The sequence below is a fragment of the Acromyrmex echinatior genome, chromosome 5, assembly GCF_024713525.1.
Source record: "Acromyrmex echinatior isolate Ae372 chromosome 5, ASM2471352v2, whole genome shotgun sequence".
In the NCBI taxonomy this organism is placed as follows: Eukaryota; Metazoa; Arthropoda; class Insecta; order Hymenoptera; family Formicidae; genus Acromyrmex; species Acromyrmex echinatior.
The window spans coordinates 12,973,786-13,001,374 of record NC_141856.1 but is presented as its reverse complement, the minus strand read 5'-3'; the positions used below and the strand labels follow the sequence as shown (position 1 = coordinate 13,001,374).

Genomic DNA, 27,589 nt, shown 5'->3' with positions numbered 1-27,589 from the left:
AAACCATTATTTTCAAAATAAAGTTTACAATTATATAATAACGTTAAAATTCGATTAAATTGTATGATATAAATTTGTTACAAATATTTAGCCTGAATAGTTAAATATTAATTGAATGCTTTTATTTCAGGCTTTTCATAAATATATTTTATTTCCTATCATTCATTAATATTAAATGCAAATAATTTATTGCAAATTCTGTACATTCAGTTTAAATGAAAAAAAATCCTAAAATAATCTTGTTACATGTGTATGTAGAAGTTAAAACAAAAATCCTGGTATTTTCAATATTACATTTCTGGTTCAGATACACAAAATTTTCTGGCAAATAGGAATTCGAAAAATGCGAAAACTCAGAACTACCTATACTTCTCTTTCGTTGCAATGCAACGGTATAAAGTAGAAATGGTGATATAAATGTCCACTGTCCACACGATAATAATGGCTTTCGAGAAATGTAAAATTACCAGATGTCATTCTATATGTCCAGTTTCAATCAGAAAATCCAAAAATAATTTATATATATATATATTAGGTGTTGGAATTAATTCGTAGCGTTTTTTAATGAAAGAATGTTATTTATTTCACATGAGCATTAAAAAATACATTAATGAAAGTACTTCCCATCTCTTGTAAAACGCTACGAATTAATTCCAACACCTAATATATATATATATATATATGCAAATATTTAAATAAAAAAGTCCGAGTATTTCCAATTATTATGTAACTTTTTTATCCATATGCAAAAAATTTTTTGACAAATAAGAATTCGATAATGTGAAGGCTTGGATATACCTATACCTCTCAAAGATCCTTCGTGCAAATTAGGGATGGGAATATAAGCTCTCGGGAAGCGTAAAGTTGCCAGACGCCATTGATGATCCTCATTTGTCAGTATGGTGTCATTTAGCTGATATGTGAGACCTGCGGACGCCGACTAACACGGTCTTAAAATCCGAGATGTCTTACGTGCACTAAAGCGTATCCCGATGTGACTTATTTCCCTCGCTCCTCGTATTATCCGAACACGTAAAGCGTCGTGTAATACATAATAATACATTACGACGTGATGATAATAAAGTTAATGAAGCGGAAGCGAGAACATGCGGCGCGAAGGGTGGTAACGCGACGATGGGCGTAATGGCGCTAATGGACGCTCGATTACTCGAACGGTACGCAATTATTATTAATTATCATCGATACTGTATCAGTGATAGCATTTTAGCAGTGACCGGCATTCTCTTCTCTTCTCGTTTAAAAACTACTCCATTGAAGTACTTACTAATAATAGGTAAAAGATAATAGATAAATAACGAATGGGACTGATATTTTTTTGAAATTCAACTCTAATGCTATTCTTAGAAAAGTAATTTTGATTTTTTTTTTTGATAATACTAATCGTAATACTTCCCAATCAGATAATTAAACAAATTTAATAGTCTCAAAAATATCTATTTACAAAATAAAAATAGTTTTCTCCAAGAATAAATTAAATATAAGTAAATAATAAGTTGTCTATAAGCCTCCATATCGTTAATAATATAACAATATTATAACAAGTAGTAGTTTATACTTAACTTCCACACTCAAATCCAGAGTTAAACCATTTGCAACTTTGTTGATAAATATAAAAATGTTAATAAAAATATAAAAAATTTTAAATAAATATAAAAGATAAATATAAAAAATTTTAATTTTCTATGAATTATCTCCTATTGCGGAGGTTCTATTTAATATATTTTTAATAAAAATTCTAAAAACGTTATGTATGTAACAGATGTTCATTCTAATTGCAGAAATAGTCCTTTTATATAAAATATATGTTTTATATAAGATATGTATATTTTTTATAAACGATTTTTTTATAAATATTTTTTAATATTACTAATACTTTCAACAGAAATCTGTTTGAGTATTGTATAATTTATACATGAATGTATTATAATGTACATTTCCTATTTCGTTATAGAATTTTTAAACAAACAAATGGGTGGTGAGTGAAAAGGAATTAAAGAATATCTTCGTTTTAAGCCAACCGCGAGAGCGTCAAATAATTCCTTTTGATTATTCATTCTCTTTCTCGTCTTTTTCCTTCTCCTTCGTTATGTTAACGTCGAAATATCATACAATCTATTTTTAAAATGTTACTAATACGAATGAATCTCAAAATAGCTCCATCATCCGTATTTTACTGATTGCATTCGTAAACATGTGTGCGCAGCACTAAAGCAGCTAATAATCGCAAATGTTTGAAGCAATTATGATTTTAATCATTATTATAGCTTCTACGGAAATTGATATACATAGAAAATATTGCTGCAAAACATTGAATAATTTATTCATCGCGTGATTCTCAACGTCTCTACGTACTTTAAAATTAATAATTCAAAATGTGAATTTATTTTTGACTATACAAAACTTAATAAAATAGAAAAAGATTCGCATTTATTTTTTTAAGTAATATGATCGAAGAATGTAAGATCTCCAGTAATAAATTACGATATATAAATATATACAAGTATATATATATATATATATATATATATATATATATAAACTGAATATATTATAATTAGTTTTCTTAACAAAGCTTTAGGTTGCTCATATAATAATTATCAAAATTTACGATAGCGAAATATTTTCTATCAGCAAATCTTTTTTTTGTGTTACTTCACCTTCTGGAAAAAGTAACTGATATCTATCCTTCAATTTGAGTTTTCTTATATATCTCTACATGTTGAGCCTTCCTAATGGAACATTCAGTCTCAGCGGACATCCAAGGACGAATCGAAATTTTTGCGAGTGCAGCATCGCCAGAGCAAAAGGTGCAATTCGATGAATATGGTTACCAGACAGTGCTTATCCGATTCTCATATTTTTCGGCACTCGGCCGGCCAAACGGTCGGATATTAGATATCCGGTTATCGGCTGGTAGTCATTTCCGGTCTATACTCAGTTAGCATTTTCCCATCGGCTATTCCGCGAGGTACCTCACCGTGTATTAGCTTTGTCGAGGAACACCCGGGAATAGATGATGCTCCTGATTTGTTGCTATTCCGGTGTATCGAAAAAGTTATGCATTCATGGCTACAAAAACATGAGACATCCACTACCACATCAGTTTAGAACGGATTTTAATAACATTAAAGTACAATAAGTAATAAGGCGATCATTGTGCCAATTTTTAGTTTAGTAATAATAATAATAATAATAATAAAACTTTATTGAGTGCAACTGTTATTAACATTGAATGTAAAATAAACAGATAAAAATACAGTAATATTTGATATCGAATATTAAGCAGAGCGATAGCTAAGCAGCTGATTTGAAGCCATACCTGAATATCAGAATAAATAAGTTTTAGATTTTAACTGAACAAGCAAATTCAAAACAAAATTAATATTACGAATACATAAAATACAGGCAGACTATCTTTGAAGTTCTTGAGATCCGAAATGAAAGATGTTTACGAAGATATAGAAATATATGGTGTAAAATATATTTATTATGCAATTATATATCTGTGCGTTTTATGTAGATATATATCTTAAATCCTCGAAATGATTACTATTCATTAATAGGGAATTTTTGCAATACCGTTTATCCAAATACGGTGAACGCTAAGATCAGGTTCTTCTTAACAACTAATGAAGAAAAGAATAATGTGACTTTAACGTCCACCATATCTGGATTCATTTTATTGCAAAAACTTATTAATTCTCCAATAATACGGTAGACTCATGGCTTCATCTATTTTACAGCTTGCATACATTGTTTAACAGAGAGGAAAATATTTCTTACTACATTATTTCACTTCTATTACACATCTTGTATATTGATCTTGTACATTGTAAATGAATTAATACAAAGTAACGGGTCGGATCCAATCCTGTTTTCCTGAATATCTGAACATTCATCTTGCCATTAGAAGATTGGAATAATGATGTAACAATTGTCGTAATCTTAATTTAAGATTTAACTCATAATCTTAATTTAAAAAATTAAGTCTATTCTTTAAGAAAAATGTATCTTAGGTAGATTTAAAAATTTCTTTTTATACGAGAAATTAAATCACGCAGACTTTTCTTTTTTCGATTCGTCACTAGCAGTGCCGTCGAACACAATCGAGAATGTCCCATCGACGTGACATCGAGACTACGAGAAAGTCCAATAATCTGAACTGCAAAAAAAGAAGGCAATAGCGCATAGTCTCGAATATTCCGTCGGCGTGGCTGTGGGACTCGAGATTTATCGTCGTTATTAAAACAAGCGCGGTGATACACGAGCGATCTCTGGTCGGGCGAACGTAGACATTATTCAAAGGGAACAAAAGAAGTCTAGATTAATCGGTAATTAAATCGACGGCGGAATACCGCGGGTATACTGATACGCGCGCTCCCACGACTTGCTTCTCCCGATTTTATCGGCCTGATTCGTGGGTTGATGCATTTGATGTATTTGATCATCGATTGCGTGTATTGCACGGTTTTAATGGAGCGTCTCGTTTTAATAATAAAAATAATCCGATACTTTATAGCGTCATTATAAATCCTTGCGTAACGTAGATATCTGCGATCATGGAAAAATAATCTGTTTGAAACATGCCAAAGAGAGATAGAAAAATCAAACTCGTTAACCCGGGAATAGTGGACGATTTTTATATACTAGCAATAAAATGTAAAGCTCAATCTTTCGTAATAGTTTTCTTTACCGATAACAAATTTATACACATTTTTTTATTTCTTCTTACTTTTTTAAAAAATATTAATAAATTTATAAATTATCTAGATATTTAAAAACATAAGTAAATCTACATTAAAAATATCAAGTAAATCTGAAATATTATATAATAAATTGTCAAACATAAATTGTCAATAAAATACGATTTATATACGATATTATTGATTGTTATATAATAATGACTTTAAATTGAGATGTAAAAAACATTTCTAGTGATCGTTTACATAAAAAAAGGTGGATATTCCTGGATTAATATATATGTCGTCGAATATAATAAATACAAAAAATATTTTAATTCAATAATTTGGATTAATGTTCTATTTCTTCAAATTGCTTTCATTCCTAAAGAAGCACGTTCTCGTCGCAGTCATTCTTGAATATAGAACAAGTAACGGGTTTTGTGACACGTACGTGCAACGCAATATGCTTATGCATAAGTGACGTAAGGAATGAGCAAATCTATAATTAACTGAAGGTTTCTCTCGTTGAATACACAAACACGTAATGATTCCAGTGAAGCAGAACCGGTAAAGGATGCGCCGATGAGCAGGATCTATGCGTAATGTGCTCTGTGTGACATGTATTATTATCACGGAAGCATAAATTACGACTAAGAATTTAATTATATGCAGATGTATCACATATTCATCAATTTAAACAATTATTCAAACAAAATAAAGTGAATTTGTCGGGCAAATATGCCACCAGTAGAGATTCATATGTTTAAATTTAATTACAACTGGAAATAATCGTATAAGAATCGATCTCCATCCTTCTTTTATATATGACTGCTGGTTGGCTATAATCGGCAGTAAAAGCTAATTTATGAATTTTCACCTCTCAACATCGACGAACATTTGTATTATTAATGATAAATTTCAGACATCCGGAGGACATAGACATTAGCGCGATTTCACATTTGTTACAAATCATGATTAATAACATATGTTAAATAATAATAAGTTATCATCTCCAACACGGATGTCAATAATTTTGTAACGATATTAATAAAATATCGCATTGAATGAGAGTATTAAGAGTGATCGCATTTTATTGTAGAGAAGAATAAAAAGGATCGATTCATCGGGGCAAAGTATAATTTTGTTCCCGACAAAAATTATCGTTAAATTTTGATAGATTAAAAAATTTTTAGAATCATTGATTTCCATAAAAACGTACGTTCTCTTATGTAATAAAAGCAATATAAATATCAAAATCAATTATGATAATCCCATTTAAATCTCGATCAGATTTGCTTCAGAGAGAAAAATATCTCAGAGCCACAGAGGAATCCGCGGCTTTTAGCGGAATGTAGAGCCGCATAATGTAGCGTTCACGAGGGGAGGAGCGAGCGGTTGGTTCGACAATACAAATATACATCAAAATCAATTATAATCATCCCATTTAAATCTCGATCGGACTTTCTTCGGAGATAGAAAATACCTCGGAACCACAGAGGAATCCGCTCTTAGCGGAATGCAGAGCCGCATAATACAGCGTTCACGAGGGGAGAGACGAGAGGTTGGTTCGGCAATAACATTAGAGCGAGAGGGATTTGCCATGCGGCACAACACGTTATACGGCATGTTGTAGCGGGGGTGGAGTATCATGGCATTTGGTTGTACGCCAGTGTGCCTGAATATACCTCGGATGACCTAAAATAGAGCTGGCTTTGAGGTCGCGAAAGAGGAAGAAGCGGAAAAGATGACGGGGATGGAAAGGAGGGGTCACGCGGTTGTGGGGGATGGAGTCGCCGCGGCTGTTAAGGAACGTCTTGGATACGGAGAGGGAGACAAAAGATGGCAATAGAGAGCCGACATAACCGCTTTCATCTGCTGCGTCGGCACCATCCGGGATAAAAATGCAACGGCTCCTGGTCGTTCCAACATTTCGCCGTACCTTACGAGCATCCCGCCACCGCGGCTCGACCAGAATTTTCCACAGGATGGCACCTTATGCACGTCGTTCCGCCACATTCGGCTACCTTCCGCAGAGAAAACCAGCCGTGCGTACTTTGCTGGTGGCTTTATACATTAGGTGTTGTACGCCATCAATAACGCGGCTGAAATGTTTCGCAATTGAAATCCGACATGGAAAACTTTAGAATGCTCTTGCCGTTATTTATTTCTTGGCACGTATTGGCGAATGCGTTACTATTCATGCTATGTACCCGAATATCGATAAAGATCTTTTCTATATGTCGTTTCCTTACTTTAAAAATTTAATTCAAAAAATTAAGTTTTTTAAGAGAAAGGAAAAATTATTTTTCAACTTAATAGAAAATTATTAATTAATAAATAATATCGGCAAAAAGAACATATTCTTAGAAACATGATCAAGTACTTATCTGTTTTATTTTCGTTTTACAATCCTTAAAAAATTATTCTTTTTGAGAAAGAGAGAGAGGGAGAGAGAGAGAGAGAGAGAGTTGTGACAATTTTTATATTTTACAAAATTATTATAACAATTCTGGAATAATTCAACAAAAGTAATGTAACTCAAAATATCACAAACGGTTTATATTTATCTTGCTCAATTAAAATAAAACAATTCTTTTTCAAATTTCGAGCATCAAAACTGTTTAAATGCTTTATATAGACAATTTATTTAGTTTATAAAAATGACAACCAAAATATGTCACTTTTGTAGAAGATACTATAACCTTTTTGAAAAATTTTATTCAATTATTTAATAAAATCTTGTTTCACTTCACATTCCCGTAAGTTGATACATTGCTTTCAATGTTATTTTTCCGAACGTTATAATCACTGCAAAATTAAATTATTTATTTGAGAATTGAAGATATTTCCTAATTCTTATTTCCTAATTCTTACTTCCTAATTCTTCTCAACGGAAGGCAGGTTAACAATGAAGTCAGTCTAAACGAAGATATCCAAGCCGTACAAGTATGCCGAGATTCCATCTATCGGTCGTTGCGACTCGGAAACGGTTTTCACAACCGATTGTCCGACATCATTTATTCTTCCGTTTACCCGGCGAATCACGACGCGACAGTCCTGGATGTGCTTTTGCTCTTTCAGCTAGACGGGTAGTGTCCGGGGGAATGGCGAAAGTCGATGGAAGCACAATGAATTAAGGGAGTTCCTCGTTCCCAGACGCGAGTAGTCGAGCGAAAAGAACGGCAAGGATTGAAGGATGGAATTGGGAGGAAGCGAGCACTCGCACCAAAAGAAAGTCCTCGATGGCGCCATCGAATTAGTGTTCCCCAGGTAAATTATTTACTCCTGCTTCCACATTGACGATAAAAATCGCGACCATCGTCTCCTCACGCGAAAGACCTCCAAGTCCCTCGGTAAAATCGACTCAGTTTCTCGGATTTACATCAAGCTAAAGTTGTTCGGCGAATGCGATAGAAAAATTCACAGCCTTTGTGATCCTTCGTTGCCACTTTACAGTTGAATTCCTCGAATTGCTATCTTGCGGAACGAAATCGCACGATTAACCACGATAAGACGACACGAGAATTTTTTCAGGCAGTTGTTATCGCAATTAGATAGTTTGCATTTTACCATATCGCGAGAACAGATAATACAATGTTTTCCAAAGAAACGCTTGTGCTGGAAAATACACTAACGAAAATTTATCACATTAATCTTGAAATACATTTAGAACATTGAAATAAAACTTTCTACTATTTATCGTTATCCATTTTTACAATGTAAGCCTTTGTTAAAAATACGCTTCTTTTAATAATCTATAGCAGTTTTCGGGAAACTTAAGAACAGTCTTTCCCGACGATCGAAAAGTTGAAAAATTTACGAACCCCCACGCAACTTTGCGCCGCGTAATCCTCTTCGACATTTGGACCGTGTGCCATTTCCGCTCGGCGGAACAATTTTTACACTCGCGCCGGCCAGCAGTTTCTACCTTTTCCGATAAACGAAATCGGATTAAAAAACAGATGGTGTGCATTTTTCCTATCTCCACGGATAAAAAAATGTCACAGCGGAAGTAATGTTTGCAGGCGACAGGCTTGGTCAGGAAGTTTCACGGTGTAAAATTTTACGCTTATAAAGATGACATCTTTCCTTTGGGAAATGATAGTATCTTGAAAATCTCCTCTGCGAATAACAAGTGTTATAGTAATGCAACATTTTAATTAGTTTGTGATTTTTATGGATATACAGCACATATAAAATTATTTACTTTCTCGTAATTATAGTTTGTATATATATTTTGAATAATTTCTAGTATTTAATGCTTATATTATATTTATGAGGTATTTTATCTAAAAATGTAAAATTGAATAAATAAATAAAGTATGTAAAAGATAAAAAAAATCAAATTATTAGGTAATATATTGTTGAATTTTGATTTATTAGTAATCATCCAATTGCGTTTCTATTGATTTCATTTGCAAATTTTATATTTTCTTCGTTTTAATGTAGATTTGAAACTCTATAAACGTCAGAACTTGATTACTTAAAAGTTAATAAGTATTCAACTTTAGAGAAGATTAGATACTTTGCTTTCCGAGCATGAAGAAAGTTTAACTCGAAGCAGAATCTACGTTAATAAAATATTATCCTCGGAATAAGAGATTGTTATCTTCTATTAAGATGTAAAGAGCGAATAAAGTTTCGTGCAATTTTGTATGTTTTATCAATTTTAATAGCCTTTGTAGAAATGCGGAACGAACACATCTAATGTATAAATATTAGTATTCAAAGCTCTAAAATTATGTTCGCGTCGCTGTTAAATTTTATTAAAATTTTTGAAGCATTGTTTTTGTACATTTCTATTATAATCTGATTAAATTCCTAATTATATCCACACATCCCAACCCTTGAGAGTTCTCATATTCAAGCAGCAACCTGTAAATATCGTTCTTTCTTCGTGACGACATCATGGATTCTGCATGCGATTTTGGATCTCGGCTGATCTAAACTAATCGATGGCCAACAGTGGTCTCGGGTCACTGGGCTTTCATCGATTGCCTTTATTGCGTTACACGTTGTGCCAACCATGGCAGTAATGCCATTCGATTATCCGTGTGCCTCTGACACTCCGCGTAAATTAAAATCCGTGTGTACCAGTCCGCCCACTCCGACGACTCGGAGATGCAAGTTGGAACTGGGTCAGAGGGAAACAAAAACTCGATGTTCCATCTTCTTCGCGTCTGCAGGAGGCGCAATCGATGCCGAATGCGTGAGACCGACCAATCAACGTTGAAACATTTTTTTTTATTGATACTAGCTTTTATTTGAAACTCACGCTGTAGTGCCACTGCAAAACTAATGAAATCCAGATTTCTTCTAAAGGCACTCCTATTTATATATCCGTATACGGTGCATGGTTGAAAGATCAAAAATCGATTTGATGTAATAAATAAAATCGTGTTCTTTTTCGTTAATTCTAAACGTAGATTGTGATTGAAATCACGTCTATATATTACTATATAAAAGTTTTAAAATTCTTTTTGTACATCGCGATGCAATGCATTATACTTTTAGAAACCTAATGAGAAATCATTCGAATTGATGTTAATCGATATCGAATCGATGATTTCGATGTTAAAACAACGTCCAATTAACAGTTATTTCTCGTTGGGAAATAATACATTACTTATAATGTCATTAACATTACAATTATTTTTCCCGATGTGTTACATTTCCTTATTTGTAACATTATTAGTAGTAACGCAATAATATTTTTTGGATAGCGGTAACGAATATACCGTTACTTTTATTGTTATTTTGTACTAGTGCTTTATATCAGAGTCTAGCCACTAGCGATTTTAACAAAATACCACGTGAGAGGAAGATATACATACTTTCTCACCGTATATACATCTATCATTTTAACTCATATTGCTTCATTCTATAACCTTAATTAAAGTCATAGGATGAAACTGTATATATATATATATATATATATATATGTATATATTAAAGTGAGATGATATATATAGGGAAAAAGAATATATACTTTTCTTTCTCGTAGGATTTTGATGAAATCGCAGACACTGATATAAAATCTCTATTTTATTATGCACGTACAATATATCGCTCATTTGCTACAACAATGACAATTAAAAAAATGTGATTTTGGAATTGCTTGCAGAAAAAGAAACGGAAATATAAAAAAAGAAAAAACATAATTTAAAAATATTTTTATTCCATCAATTACTACACCAAAATTGCATTTTAAAATTAATTATTACAAAATTTAATAATTCAAAACATTCAAACTTATTTTTTGGAAGACTTTTTTTTAGTTGTGTCGTTGCTATAATAAATAAGTAATGTGTATGTGGAACATACATAAGCGAGTTTTAAAAAAAGGATATATTATTATATATATTGTATATTTATTTGATTATTATTATATTGATATATTGATATATTGATATTATTATTGTATATTACATATTTGATCATGTTGCATTGACCATAATCACTACAAGTTTCATGTCGAGTCAATTAGCGACATAAACAATTGGATATCCTTCTAAAAAAAAAACATCATTAAAACTCGGAAAACTGAAAAAATAACGAAAATTGTAACAACTCGTTAGCTTTGGAGTAACGGTAATGATAATAACTTACTTTTTTAAATCAGTAACAAATAATGATGACAAGTTACTTTTATAAAGTAACTATTATAATCCTGATTATTATATTTATTATACACATTAATTCTCTGAATAAATAATTTCAATAAATAAACTTCCATTAAAATCCACGAATAACAACAAATATATCGATTTCAGAAAACTTTCGGTTGTTTGCCCGCAGGAGCGCCTTCAATTTACGAATGTAGGCCATGAAGATTCTTTCTATTCCTTTGTGCCCAACGCACGACCTTTGAAAGTGCCTGAACACCCGAACGGTCCAATTATTTTTCACCATTATCAGTACACGGCCTCTCTTTACGGACGTTCGACGTCCTTAGAGTTTTGTACGCTTCCTTACATAACTGGCAGGAAGAAAGCCGACCGTATATACGAAGGTTGAAATTCGTTGTGCAGCTTTGTCGCATTTCCTATTGTGCAATACAAAAGGATGGCCGGCTAACTGGATCACGGTGCATCAGGACTGCGCGCTCGTCTGAGAATGCAAAGGTACAATTTCCCGCACGATACGTAATTTAGTTAGTCGCGATCGTTCAATGGAAATGTCAAGACTAAACAGATAAGGTGAAATAGTATCGCTAATCTTGTAACATCTGGTTGACAAAGAATCACTGTCGAGATATATTAACTATCCTCAAAAATATACGAAACGGAAAACAAACTTGTTATGGCTAAATTTTGTTAGAATCGGAAACATTTCTGAAACTTATTGGATATATAATGTTAACTCTTCTCACAAATGCATATAGAATGCATGAAAAGCAAGTAATGTGCTTGATGAAATTTTTTAGGAATGAAAAAATTTCCTAATACTAATCATACATGTAGTAGTTGAATCTCTTGAAAAATGCGTAAAACGGAAATCAAATATATTATCGCTATAATTTTGTAAAAATAAGAAACGTACCAAGGTATATATTAAATCTTTTAAGAAATGCGCAGATCGAGAAGTAAACGTGTTATCACTAAAATTTTGTAAGAATCAGAAATCACGTTCTTGAAACTTATTATAGTGTACATTAAACTTTCCTCAGAAATAAAAAGCAAATTATGTAATTATTAAAACTTTTTAAGAAACTTTTCTGAAACTTGTCGAGATGTACGTTGACTTTCCTCAGAAATGCGCACAATAAAAAGCAATCGTGTTATCGTTAAAATTTGTTAAGAAACATTCCTAGAATTTATCAAAACATATGTTGATTCTCCTCAGAAATGCATAAAACAAAAGCAAACATGTTATCGCTAAAATTTTGTAAGAATAAGAAACATTGAAACAGTGAAATATATCGTGGTATACATTAATTCTGTTCAGAACAAAAAGCAAACGTGTAATCGTTAAAACTTTAAAAAAAAAATGAGAAACGTTCCTGAAACTTATTAATGCACAAGAAACACAACTGCGATACCGCACTGTGTAGTTGCGTTGCAGTAAAAAGTTAAGCAACTGATACTCTTGAACATTCGGGAATGGGCTTATAAAATGTTGGTACGACGCGTTTTCTCGGACGGTGAAAAGAGTTTATCGCGAACTGTGCAAAAGAGCGTGAAGCTCACTATCGTTCCGCGCTCGCAATCCGAGAATACGAGCGAAATACGAGATACCGAGGTTCTTCGACTTCACATAGCAGAGATAGCAACTCATTCGTCTGGAGAAGGGAAAGAAGATATGAGAACCGCTTTAGTGACACGGATAACACACGCGATGCAACTCCTCTTAAGTTGCGGGCAAAAGGAGGAGACAGGAATCTCTGACGGTCGACGTTGTTTCTTAGTAAACGAACTTCATTATAGAACATCAAAGATGTCTGAATCTGTGGGCACCAGTGGTGGCCACGGAAACGGGGATTAAAACAAAAAGAACAAAAAAAAAAAAGAAATCTTACGACTCGGTGGACGGACGCGGTGGAAACGCGCACGCAGACTGCAAAAGTAATCAAATTGAGAAAATAGGATAGAGAACGCCAACCGGATTTCTACATAAAAATTCAATTGTGGGACGATTTAAATTTTACCTTCTGTATGCCGCCCATTTATCCAGTGCGCCGTTGAAATGTTCGTAATTCAATTAGGTCTCGGAGCAGCAGAACTTACAAAGCAAGCAACTCGCAAGAAACAAATTGCAGAGATCCGGGACGGAACATTTGCGAGGCAACGAGATAAAATCGCCGGTGCGAAGTCTCGGAAAGTAGCCGAGGTACCGAGGAAGTTTTTAAGACGGCGAAAGAAGGAGCGCGTACAAGAAAAGAATCGAAAGGAGCGAGGAGAGACGGACAGATAGATAGGTAGATAGAGAAAGAGAGGGAGAAGGGGATGCGCGGATAATTACGCTACGTGCAAAGCGACGACATGAGCGAAGAGCACGCACGACACGACGCACGGGACACGCGTGCCTGGCGTACGATAATGCCCGACGCTCTCGCATCTACGATGCGACCCGCGCACAAAGAGGCGCAAAGCGAGGCGAAGAGTTTGCTCTGTCGCACGGCGGGAACGTCGAGTGGAGCAACCCGGGCGGACGGTTTCCACCGGCTGAACGGTGCCGTCGTCGGTATATGGTTCCCAGTTGGGCAAATGGAGAACACAAGAGAACCACGCGCGCATCCCCCTCTTTCCCCCCCCCCCTCCTGCCTTCCCACCACAAGAACGAGTTCTACGTTTTGCATACTGATGAGGACATTGCGCGACCGCGCGCGATACGCGTTTCCTTTCTCGGTCGTCTCCTTGTCATTTTCCGAGTTCCGCTTTGAGTTCAGTTCTAACGCCGCGCCGTTTGAGGCTGCTCGCCTCCGCCATTTTCCGAGACGTGCTGGAAAACAGGCGATGCCACTAATGCCAATTTCCTGAAGATACTCGTCCCTGAGTGGCAATATAATAAGGGATTTAGTAGAATAGTATATGTAAGAACTGTACGAATGTAATGACTATATAATGTGATGTCGGAATAATAAAATAGAAGAAATTACGAATTATGTAATTCTTTGAATATAATGATTGTTTTTATGTATAAAATTTATCAGACAAATATTATTTTGTGCCTTGTGTTTTGAAACTAAATTTTTATAAGTAATTTCACTGTCCGCAAGAATTTTCCGTTAAATATATTTTAATTTACATAGTTTGTGTGCATTCTGGATTTTACATGCATACATATATCGTTTCCTTATTTCAAAAGTAAGAAGAAACTCTTTCAATGTTTGATTTTTGCGAGTAGTTGATTAGTCAATAATTTTCTATTAAGTTGAAAAATTATTCTTCACTTTTTCAGAAAAGTTTAATTTTTTTAGTTATACTTTTAATATAACGACATATATATGGGTGATTAATAATTACATCACAGAAAAAATTTTCAAAAAACATATTATAATTATAGATAAAAGAAATGTATTCTAAAAAATAATTTTGTCGGTCAGAACCACAACTAAATAAAAATAGGAATATTCGATCTATACTCATCTAGTTAACAAAGAAATATAGTTCCTATTTCCCAAAGAATCCGATACTCGGGAAACATTAACGACAGTGCGGAGATATAACGCGAGCCCAAGTCATTTCATCACATCTCTTCTTCGCGCGCTGAAACAGCACCGCGAAAAATCGACTGCACTGTTTACGTAATCTCTGCGCGGAGTTGCAACTGTAAAAATATCGAGGCGACTCGCCGCTGAAAATAAAGGTAAAAATGTCGGAGATATAAAACGTTGCACGCGCTATGTTGGAACGCTTCCAATCGCTTGTGAACAACCGCGTGTAAATTCGAATTTGCCAGGGGCCATTATCTCACGAGGGAGAAGAAGGAGGTCTCGCCAGTTCGTAAGCGATCAAGGATGTATTAGGTCAAAGATTCACGATTTTTGGATATAATTCTTCCTGCGCGCTCTGCCTTTCTGTCAACGCTCCACGGAGAGTCCTGACTAAAACATCATAAATCGCAATCCAGCGGAAGTACTTACACTTTCGAGAATTCCTGCTTCGGTAAATGATATATAGGCAGGTTAACTTAAAAAGATTAAAATTTTTCTAAGGAGAAAGATAGAAGTAGGTCTTAGTTACTTATGCTTTTGAGTGTTTCAGTAAATGATATATTGACGGGTCAATTTAAAAAGATTAAAAATTTTTAAAAAGAACGACGGCAATAAAAGCTTGTAAGAAATAAGGTTTATATATAGTTATAATTTTGTTCACTTTGAAATAAAACTATAAACATATAAATAAAAAAAGTTACGGTATGTCGATACATATATTTTTTCATTAAGCAAATTAAAGCTTATATCAATTTAAATTTTGAATGAAAATTTTGAATTTAAAACATTATCTTTATAAAGATTTTTACATGATCATTATAGAGTACGCGGTATAAAATAAATATCAGAAAACTAAAACTCTCGACAAGTTAATATATCGAGTCTATTATAATTTCAGGCAAAATTCTTTCGTTTCAAATATTTGTTTGAAATTAAATAGTTGTGTTATTAATCTGATTTTGTTTTATTAATTATTTCTACGTATTTTCTTTCATCATACTAATTGGGTTATATTATATAATTTAAAAGTGCTTTTGGCGTTTTACTTTTACAAAGCCGACATTCCTATCAAGTTGTGAAAAATTTACTTTAATTAAAACTGTTTTCCTCCAGTATATATCGATTTAACAGAGTTTTTTTCACTAACTACGAATGTGAAATGCTTCTATCAAAGTACTTGAACGAGTATTAGCAAATTTACAGTTGATACATATGCTTCATTAAAATTGTCTCATTTCACTTAGTCGAAAAATCACATTTTTCTATATTTAATGCACAATAAAATTTAAACAAAATTTTCTTTATTATAAATATATTTTACTAACTTTTCTCTATTTGTACATTTTATATTTCTATATTTATTTACTGATTAAAGTAATAACAATTAAAACTTTTTAATAGAGTGGTATTAAAATATATGCTATTTTAATGTCGACTTTCTTTATATAACATTATTTGAATGGAAACAAATCTCTATCAAAACACTCTGATACCGTTGAGCTTACACGTTTGTTGGGAGCTCGGAAGAGACTATAGATTTAAAAAAAAAGAGAAGAAAAACTTTTCTCTGGTTTAAAAAACGGATATCGACCGTTCGGTGGTTCCGACGACCCATAAATGCTTTTAATGTCAGATATCCGATTGAACGACAAAACTATGCGAGGCCGAAAAATTCCGCGTGCTCCAAATAATTGAAGAACGAGCAGGCGTTTCATATCGTTGATGCGTGACATCGTGTTAAAAAAAAATCGTGTGCAACGTAGCAACTCCTGGCGCGGCGCGATAGTAATTACGTTTGAAAAACAGCGATCCCTAAAAAAAAAGGTGAAAAAAGGAAGAAGCATTCACGCTTTAGCGCCGTTAATGCTTTTAGCACAATCAAAACTAAATGCCGCGGAAAAATTTCGATTATGAATTTTATTGGTCATGCCTTAAGCTTGAACATATGAAGGAACAAGTCATAATCTTTATAATTATTGCGATTTTACGATCAATAGCTAGATTATACCTGATATTAAACCGTCACACACGGTTTATTAATAACTAATCGGTTTATTAAAAAGACGCCTTTCTTAAAAAATTGATAAAAAGTTGTAAACAACGTCAATACTTTTTGAAATAAATATATTGTGTTAACTTTGAATTTATATAATTATAATAATATAATAATATAATAATATAATGATAACTTTTTACCAATATATTAGCTTAATTAAAATATTCAAGTAAGAATATTTTAAAAGATATTTTATAATATATGTATATTCAAAGAGAACTGTCGAACATTAATTATTTCAATTAAAGCATGACTTTCTTTAGATTTTTTAAAAATAAAATTATTGATATTTCTTTAATGCACATTTTACGTTATAAATATCTATCATATTTATGGTACTGAAGAAAAGAATAATCGATATTGATATTTCCAGTGATAATTATTCAATTATTGCCGATTTTAGTTAATATTAAAATTTTTTAACTTTGAATTAATCAAATGTTACGTGTTGAATTCTATTCGTGATGGCTTAATTTCTTTATTAATATAACATTTATGTTTATTAGAGCTTATAATTTTCATTTATTGTACACATGTTTTAAATTAATTATTTCTTGAAATTAATAATTTGTGTATTGTTCACTTTTATAGGTATATTGAAAGCAAAAAGTTTTTCATACAATCATTTTCATTTTATTTCAAACTGATAATAAGTTATTTTTTAATACTCCTAATAAATGTTCACATAGATTATATTAATCGGCGTAATATGTTTAAGCGCGTCAATCCAGACCCCTCAAAACCGCATTAATTATGAGGGCCTAAATTCTCTTTCTAAGTCCAGCAAACCTAACTTAGACAACTTGGCTCGACGTTTAAAATTTAAGCGAAGCTTCAAACTCGGCTTAAGCAGGAGCTATTTGGTACATATAATTTGGTAGTAGCTCAGCCATTTTAACACTTAACGCTATCGACTCCGGAGATGATTAAGAAAGCGGATTACTCGAGCTGATAACCGTTTACATAGTTCATGAAATATCTGATCTGGGAAGTTCTTTAATTATGTAATAATTTGCAGCTACTAGTGTAGTAATTTCGAATAATTAATTTTTCTTATTAGTTTGTTTGACAAAACTTTGAGAATTTCACTTCTCTTCTCTTTTTAAAATATTATAATTTATAGGATTTATAAGATCAGTATACAACTCTCCTCTTTTTTGTTAATTTTGATTATATTATAGTACATAAAATAATATGATGCTAAAAATGTTACTATAAATTTTCAAATTTTGTTCTTTATCCACATTTTAGTTTACGTAGATAGAATATTATTAAAATAATGTAAAATTATACGAATATAAAACAAGGTAAGATAGAAAAAATATAATCGTAAAAAAGAAATTAAATTCACCGTTGATTTCTACTTGTAATTTTGTTCAAGAATTAGCCGTTCTTTTTAAATAAGCTTTATACATCCTTTCATGGTAATCTCAGCGGCTTAATTAATGCGTTTTACTGACTTTGGTAACATGTGCAGAATGTCGGAAATAAAGACTTTACGAATGAAGGATATTCTGAACTTGTGAAACCGACAGAGCCTTCGTCTTGGAGATAACAATGCCGTTAGCTAATCCGCTTTAATTATAATACGTTCGCGTACAAACGAATGGTCTCGAAATAGATTTTATAACTTTGGAGTGCTTTTATCCTGTTTAAGCAAATCTGCAAATTCTCAGTTATCTATAAGAAACTACTACAACAGGTATATAGGCTCCTGCATAATGTTTATAAAAAAATTCTGTTCCATGCAAATTCGTTCATTGATCTTCCACTATTTAATCATATGCAAATATACTTCTGATTATGCAACAAATATCCTAGAAATATTGATTGCGTTCAGTAGAGAAAGCTGCTTTTGATTTCTTATAATCTAAATGTAACATAAACCAATCGTATTGAAGAATTTTACAACAATTACAACGCAGCCAATAATTAAATAATTTCAATTGATAGTAAAAATATTTCATAAATTCAAAATGCAGTTTCATGTCGCTTAGGAATATTTACGAGTTAAAATTCAAATTCCCTGACAACACGTACATAAAAAATTGGAACACAAAACGCTTTAAAGATATTTTAAAGGCGTTTTTGAGATGTCTTATAATATAAGAATGTCTAAAAGACGTCTAAATAATGTCCCGACTTGATGCTATTTGGATTATTTCTCGAAGACTTCATGTGAAAACCGTGTACAAAATTTGGTATGTCCAACCTTTTATTTATTACAAAAAAGTGCACTAGGAGATGCTGCGGTTTATCATCTTTATCCACGGATGATACACGAATGGCATTCCTGAGAGGAGCGTTTTTCCGCAGCTTACACCTTTCCCGAAGTTGTCGAAAGCGCGTGCTTCTGAAGCATCCGTTCGACCGAGGGCGGCGACCTTTCACATCGCTTAGCTACGGTAGAAGAGTTATCCGCGTACAACGTGCTATGCGCGGCATATTCGATGTAAAAGTACTTCTCCCAAGGCTCGTTTGCTCGGCGTCGAAGTTCCAAACGAGTTGCCTTTGAAATCTAACTCGCGCGAGTGAAGCACGAGTTACCTGTGCTTCCGTGGCAAGCAAACCTGCGCATGCATTTAATGAATAAAAAAAAAGTATGTTAGAGGTGTTCGATATTTATTGGCAGTTAACAACAATTGATTTAAAAAGTCTGCTGAGCTCGTAATCGAAAAGAATATATTAATTTAATGTGCATGTAATTACTTATTAGAGATATAGTTAATTAGGATACACTGTTCCGGATATCAAGTCTCTCTCTCTCTCAATTAATTAGATTGTTACTTGATATTTTAATACACCAATCGATTAGAAATTACCATATAATATAACATTATCAATAATAACATTATCAATGTAACATTATCAATAATAACATTAATGTAATATTCTGGAATTCAAAGACTTGATAATAATTCGTATATAGTCGTGTTCATACGGAATGGCGATCATGATAATAAGCGATAACTTTTTCTCTGAGCTAGAAATATGACAAAACGAAAATTTTTGTCCATCGAAGGTAATGGAGAAATTTTTCACTTTGCACGGTTCTACCTTAAGAAAACATCTATATATTCAGATCTGTCTATGTCTTATCAATCTCAAACAATTCTAAGACAATATGCGTGTCTGAAAAATCTTCTAAGATATATATCAAAAAAGCAAGAGATTGTAGAGATGGATATAGCAATCCAAACCAAAAAGGTGCGGAGAAAGGTATGACTAGCGAGAAGAAATACAGGAAGATTTTGTCGGAGAAATTCATTTCACTTTTCCCGGGTTCTTTTTTTATTCGTCCTCAAGAAATCCAGGATCGTTTGAAATCAACCCACGGTTCTTTCCTCTTACATTCACCGCAGTATATCGCAAAGAAAGAAATCTCGATAGTGGACAGTCATATCTTTCCTCCCCTGGTACAAGTTCATCGTCCTCACTCTTCTTCGCCTCGCCATCCTCTTTTCATCCCCACGTGCAACAAACCCGATGTCGCTGATCGAGTTTTCATCCCCAGTTTCCTACTACCTTCACCGCGATGGTAAGAGGACCGCCAAGTCGCTACCCTTTAGAAGTTCCGCCAGCTCCTGCTGATTTTTATTCGAGCCACACCGGCTTCGTTTATAACTTCGTTCCTTTCGCGCGGTCTTCGCGATACGCTATCGATCCGATGATGTACCTGAAGCATTCTACCTTAGTTTTCCTGTGGAAGCTCATAAAGTGAGTTCGAATCATATCGTCTAACCACATCTCTTTTTTTTTCGCTAGATGCAGTTTAGCTGCTTCAAGGATTATTTGATCACAAGATTGACAAAAGAAATTATATGCAATAATTACAACAAATATGTGTGGGAAAAATCTATCAGTATTTTTGTAAAGTTTTTGTACGATCTTGCAATTTGATAGGAAATATTACATACTTAATCTACTAGTGCAAGAGTTTTAATCCACTTACTCGAAGATCGTTTTCTCCTCGTTTGCAGAAGCGCTTCATATTTCGCGCAACAATAGAGGATCGCCATACTCTATAGTTTCCAGTCGCTTCTGTATTATCCTGCAGTGGCGGCGATGGCGTCGTAGTAGTTATACGCGATTCATTGTTATACGCCGTTACTTGGCAAGCAAGAAAGGGTCGCCTGGAGATTCCAGGCAGTCGACGTGGAGCGTCGTCCTACAATTCGATGCGCATGCGGACGTCGTCGAGAATCGAAATTACCATAACGACATACATATATGTAGGAGAATCGCTAGGATCCCAGGAAGATCCTTTTACTGCCCGGAATCGTGAATTTCGTGTGACCTTGAGGGGACCGAAGAGAAGACATTGGATATTGTAGTTTTATATGTGTATAGGGTGGATTTTATATTGCAAGTTATTGCTCGCTTGCAAGTAACTTGAGAGTTTATAAATTGTTTAGATGCAGTCTCTCGAGCATTTTTAAGAAACTAACGTTTTTCGTATTATTAAAAAATTTAATTCTAAATTTATTTTTTCTTAAAAAAATATCAATATGTTTTTGCGTGAATTATATTATACTATATTTGTAAAACAATGAAATTAATATATTTTATTTTTTTCTATAACTGTTTTTCTAGTTTTTACTTCTTACCATAATTACTTTAAGTATTATTGTTATTAACAATTAGTATAAAAATAAAATCGCAAGGTTTTAATTTTAATTTGTTGAAAACTTGAACTATTTATTTCATTTCGTTTTAAATCATTGTCCTGTTTGAAAAATTTCAAGAGTTGACAACTTCTACATTTATCATACGTAGCATATAGGAAGTTAAATGTCTGACCAGAACGATTTGTAGCTACTGTACAGACGTGCGAATAGTCGACATGTCAAAAGAATGGTGTACATACATAAACACGATTTCTGTCCAATATAGAAAATAAATATGAGAAAATAGTGAAAACATTAAGAAATAAAAATTATACAAGACTATTATATACCATCAAAAAGTTTTCATGTAAAATTTTTAAAAAATCCTCTATCTAGAAATAATTCTCTAAACCAAGAATTTTTATTGTACTATAATAAAGAATTTACAATATTCTTATTTACAATATTAAAAAATTACAATTGTAGTGTATGAAATATTTCATATTAACATTTTACGTTTTTATTTATTTTATACATGCATTTCAATAAATACGTTTTATTTAGATTATATGAATTGTATTTGGCTTTTCTCTATTTTTAATAAGGAAGAGGAGAAATTAAATCAGCAAAGGTTACTTATTTGTGCGGACGGTTTACGTCGAAAGAAGTTAGCCGGAAGACAGTATGCGGTTACGAGGAATACCCGCCAATTTCTCTTTTTGACCCGCAATTTTTCACTTCGCTCCCATCATCCACGTTGATAAGTTTTCTCGGGAAGACCGTAAAATAAAATGGATGGAACCGAGAGCTCTGGCGTTACTGTTCAGTTTTTTTCCTCGCTTAGTACGCGGAAGCCAGAGAAACAAGAATGGGATGAAAAAATGCACGAGGAATTCGGCAGTTTGTCAAAGACGATCAAGAATTTCGAATCAACATAATTGAAACGTTCGTAGTGAAGCAGACGGTACATTGGAGAAGCAGTTTCTTTTCTTGTAATTTCTTCTTATCTGTCTTATCCCCAAGAGACGTGCAAAAGAGGGAAAGAAGTTTTATAGAGGCAATTAAACGATAAGTACCAATTTAAATACTGGCAGAAGATATTTGATACAAAGATCGATAGTAGGAGAAATGGCAAGATGAGAAAGGCGAAAGAGAACCTGTACGATTTATATGGTCAATTTTTACGCTGTATTTCGCATAGTTGGATCTTTGACCGCAAGAAATTCTCGATTCCGAACAAGAATCTTCCAAACAACAATGCTCGTACATATATGCATGCGTTTTTAGCATTGGAATGTGCGCACGATGTTGATGCGTTTTGCTTTAAAAAATTGAGAAAGATCATATGATACTATAGTAATATTTTAAATGATAATATTCAAAATAAAGATATTTTTACATAAACTTTCTCTCTCTCTCTCTCTCTCTCTCTCTCTCTCTCTCTCTCTCTCTCTCTCTCTCCCAGGATAAACATGTCCGGTAAAATTGATGCACAATTTTAAAGTAAAAATAAGAATATTTGTCGATATTGACATATCTATTCATATTTTTCCCAGTTATTAGAAAAAATATAACTAAACTTGTTGTACAAAAATAGTGATAAGATAACAAACGAGATATTTATTTAAAATATTATCGTTCCCAATCGTTCCATAATAAAAATATTTTGAGAGAAAAATAATCTTAGCAAAATATTTATTCAATCAATTAAATTGAAATATTCTACATTTTCCGCAAGTTATACCCTCGTTGTCTTCATATTCTGTGGCCTTCCTATAAAATACGAAACATTTGAAATGTTATATCTGCAGGAAACACAAGTCCAATTGTTCATAACGTTTCTATAGCATTGCATTAGAGGTTCCCAGCCAGGAACAATTAGTTGATCAACGTCAAATCGATGTTGATTCAACGTTGATCGACGTTCATAATTCGACATCGATGGACTAATCATTTCTAATTAGATAATATTTATCTTCCATTCCTTCAGGTCTATCTTGAACGGTCTAATATGCCTTTCTTCTACTGGCAAGTTCATTCATCTTGATCCAATCCGTTGATAAGAAACTCCGCTAATGAAATGCAGTTATTTAGTCAAGAGTAAGATACTAGATCATTCCTCTACGTTCAATAATTTCTCATTGAAGATTGTACCACTGGTATTTGTGCCCGTTTTGTGCGAGTATCTACATCCGTTTCGCTGTTTACGATCTAGTTAAATATCAAAGTTAGACTAATAAGACAAAGCAAATTCCACGGGCAATAATTCATTTGCGCAGTGAAATTGTAGAAATTCTTCCGATCTATAGTGTATTACTTAGCGAATATCAGATACTTTAATAAAGCATTCTGATTGTCCAAACTAATAGCCAAATATAATATAATTTTATAAATATATTTACATACATAGATTTTTTCATATATATATCTCATACACATTTTAATTTCTTAATAATTATTAATACAGATAAATATTAATAATATTAATAAATAAAAACATTTTATTTATCGACAGAAATTTGTATGTTAAATGCTAACAATCGGATTCACCGATAATCCATTTAATATTAAATGCATTTTATCTCTGAGATTAAATGTACACGAAGCGTTAAGACGTCTTTTGGATCGCAATTATGTTCATGAATCCGATTAAATTAACAGCATCCACAGGAATGCGAATATCAGTAAAGTTTACCATGGTTGTGTTTATTAGCCACGAAATTCAAGGCAAGCGGCTCATTCTCGCGTTCTTCCTACGAATATTCGAATATATGATATAACACGAGATGCTCGAGGCACATTCGACAAATATTAAGCCGTGTAGTCGAGGAAATTATACACTCTCTTCACAAGATTAGGAGCGCAACTAGTCATATAGTTGATTCTGGAAACGTTATAACGATGTGGTTCCCAAGACATCAAGCGCCAACAATGGCATAAATATCATGTATGTATAACGAGCTCTCATTGTCCAAAACGTTTATGTATCACGTCTTTTAATGTAATTAAATGTTATATATATCTTAAAACAATAAAAATTATCAACTTTCCAAATTCTGTTAGCTATTAAAATTTTCGGAAATAATTTTAATTAATCATGTTAATTCAGGAAATATGACGTTTTAAGCGGTGATAAAGGACGATTAGCTACTTATGTACTAACAATGCTAAATGCAAAAAATAAAATTACGAAATAAATATTATCAAAATCACTCGATTATTCTCAATTGTTTATCTCAATATAAATTTAAATGGAATTGATGTTGTGGCAGAGGTTTGAATAGGAGCTTTGTAAACGGGAAATCTGATCCATTCGAACTACACAATACCTATTTTGATGTTCATCTACACTATGCGGGACATTTGCGCTTGAAACGATCGAAAATTGCGAATCGATAATTGGATCGAGCCCATCATTCCCTTCTCTCTCTCTCTCTCTCTCTCTCTCTCTCCCATCCCCTCCCCTCTCTATTTCTCTTTCTCTTTCTATCGAGCACACGTACATATACTATATATCTACAATCGCATTTGAATGTGGTGGACGTGGTATGTCGATCCATGCCGTAATTCCAAGCCATGAATTCCACGCTATCTGCATTGTCATCGTGATAAAGGAGAAGAAGAGAGTCGATTGGACGTATATCGATGCTTTTTTTACCTCTCGACGCGATTTCCGTCAAACAGAAAGTGCTGCGTTTGTGTGGTCCAACGTACTGTTAGTATAATTTGTGATCGTTTATAGTTATATAACTTTATGAGTAACATATGTAAACATAGTTATATAACTTTATGAATAATATATGTAATATATATATATATATATATATATATACACACACACACACACACACACGTAACATATGTAATACACAAGTAACATGTAATATTTCCTCTTTCTCCGTCCATAATCCTCCGAAAGGATATGGTGACTTCTATCATATGACTGTAGTGCGCAGGCTGATTGTACACAGTCATAAGAGACCTACAGTTTAACGTCGATTCCGAACGACGATTTTGTTTATAGAAGTGCATATGGCAAGAATACTCTCGGTTTGTCATTGCCTGATTGAGAGATAGGCAATATAATTTGTTATTAGCATACATTATTAAAATTTTTTAATTTGAATTTCATAATTATTAGTAATTAACTATTAATAATTATTAAAGTAACTCTTCAGAAATAGATGTACATACATTTTATGTACATTAAATATTTTTGTATATTCTTTTATAATTCAATATACTAATATCAATATATTAATATCACCTAATATTATTTAATGAAACTAAACAATTATTTTAGATTTTTTTAAAAGTCTGATTGATTTATAAAATTACTGAAGAAATATATACTTATTCACAAAAATTATGAGTCAATGTATCGATACAATGATTGATACTTTTTGCTATAAATATAGATTTAGCTTGAATCATAACAATGATAATAATAATAGCAGAAATTAGTTAGCTCAACTAAGTTACACGATTATACATTGATTGTCTCATTCTTTCATTGACCTTCTCTTCAACCGCGAGAGCACGTTTTGGATAAACTTTGAGATTTCCACACAGAAGTAGGTTGAACGAAGTTTTAATCGAGCCATCAGACAGTCATGCCTTCGAAAGAGACATCCGACACAGTTGGTCGCCGATGTGCGCGGATAGAATGCAGTATGCACATCGAACACATAAGTTAGATGCTATTGTAATTTAGTTCTGACATATTGGCGATTGTAGAATTCTCTCGCGACACAAAGATCTGCTATTTCCAAAAATACAATTCATTGTGGTTTTATATTATCTCTACAATGTATATTTTGTAGATTCCATGTTATTTGAAAAGAATAATGATATTTAGAGAGAATATTGTAGTAATTTTTGGCAGATATATTAGACTAAATTTATTAAAAAATATTAAGTTTTATTATCAGACAAGAAATTATTAGATAAAAGAAGCGTTACATTTTTCTCATATTTATCTTTTTAAAGAAAAAGTTTATATTGGATTTTAATATTTAAATTAGCTATATATTAAATAAAAATAGTCATCAATATTTTTAAATTTACATAATAAAAAAACATATACATATATTTCTTATTATATTTTATTATCAATAATTAATAAAGATATTTTGCTGTTTACATGTTATTAATTAGGATAAAAAATAAGAAGATAATTTCTCTTAGTTCTTTTACTTTAAAATGACACAATTAAAAAAACATGATTTTCGAGTTATTACCATAAATTAACTTGATTTTAAAAAAATTATTAAAACGTTACACTTAAAAAAGATAGTTTAAAAATTATTAAAATCATCAAAGATGATTTTCGAGGATTGAAACGAAAATGATAAAAATGTTATTATCATGTTAATATATTCTTTTTGCCAATACTGTATTAGATTAATCAATAATTATCTGTCAAGTTAAAAAATAATTTTTTCCCTTTTCTAGGGAACTTAAATTTTTAAATTATGTCACTTTCAAAGTAAGAAAGCGATATTATCTCGTAAATCTCAAAATCAACATGTAACTTCAACGTTATCTATCCAAAACTTATCTATTCAATGATTTAGCTTTCATAGAAATTATGAAACATTTTTGCGAAAAGAAACGGGATATACAAAATCCGATTCGAACGAGGGTGTCGCTTAAAAATACAGAATATTTTTTAAAACGATCTGTCATGATCGAGAACCAATTTCTGGCGGATTGAATGTATCGCCAAATGTAGACAGCTGGTGTTATGTAGACTATACAAGAGAAATGAAAAATGTGGGAATTCCTGAAGTTTTGAATAAACATATATCATCACTAAAAAATACAAAGATTAAAACATGAGGTAATGCGTGATCGGTGACTCTTTTATCCGATTGAATATAAATGGAAAGTTCTATCGTATCCATAGCACATTATTCTTTTCTTCTTGATAGCTTATCTACAGTCAATTATTATTGATGGAACTCTCTTTTTCTCTCGTAATAAAAGAAAAACTTATTTATGTTGTTTATTATGATGTATATAAAATATTTAACAAATTAAATAAAGTTTGTAGACTGTCACAAAT

At 32.5% G+C, this 27,589-nt stretch overlaps 2 protein-coding genes across 4 annotated transcripts in view; one reads left to right on the top strand and one right to left on the bottom strand.

Annotated features, from left to right (window-relative positions):
- LOC105151281 (zwei Ig domain protein zig-8) overlaps positions 1 to 27,589 on the bottom strand; it is a 114,792-nt gene that overhangs the window by 21,223 nt on the left and 65,980 nt on the right. The gene's annotated exons all lie outside the window — the stretch shown is intronic.
- Positions 1 to 27,589, top strand: part of LOC105151283 (protein amalgam) — a 285,411-nt gene that overhangs the window by 251,980 nt on the left and 5,842 nt on the right. The gene's annotated exons all lie outside the window — the stretch shown is intronic.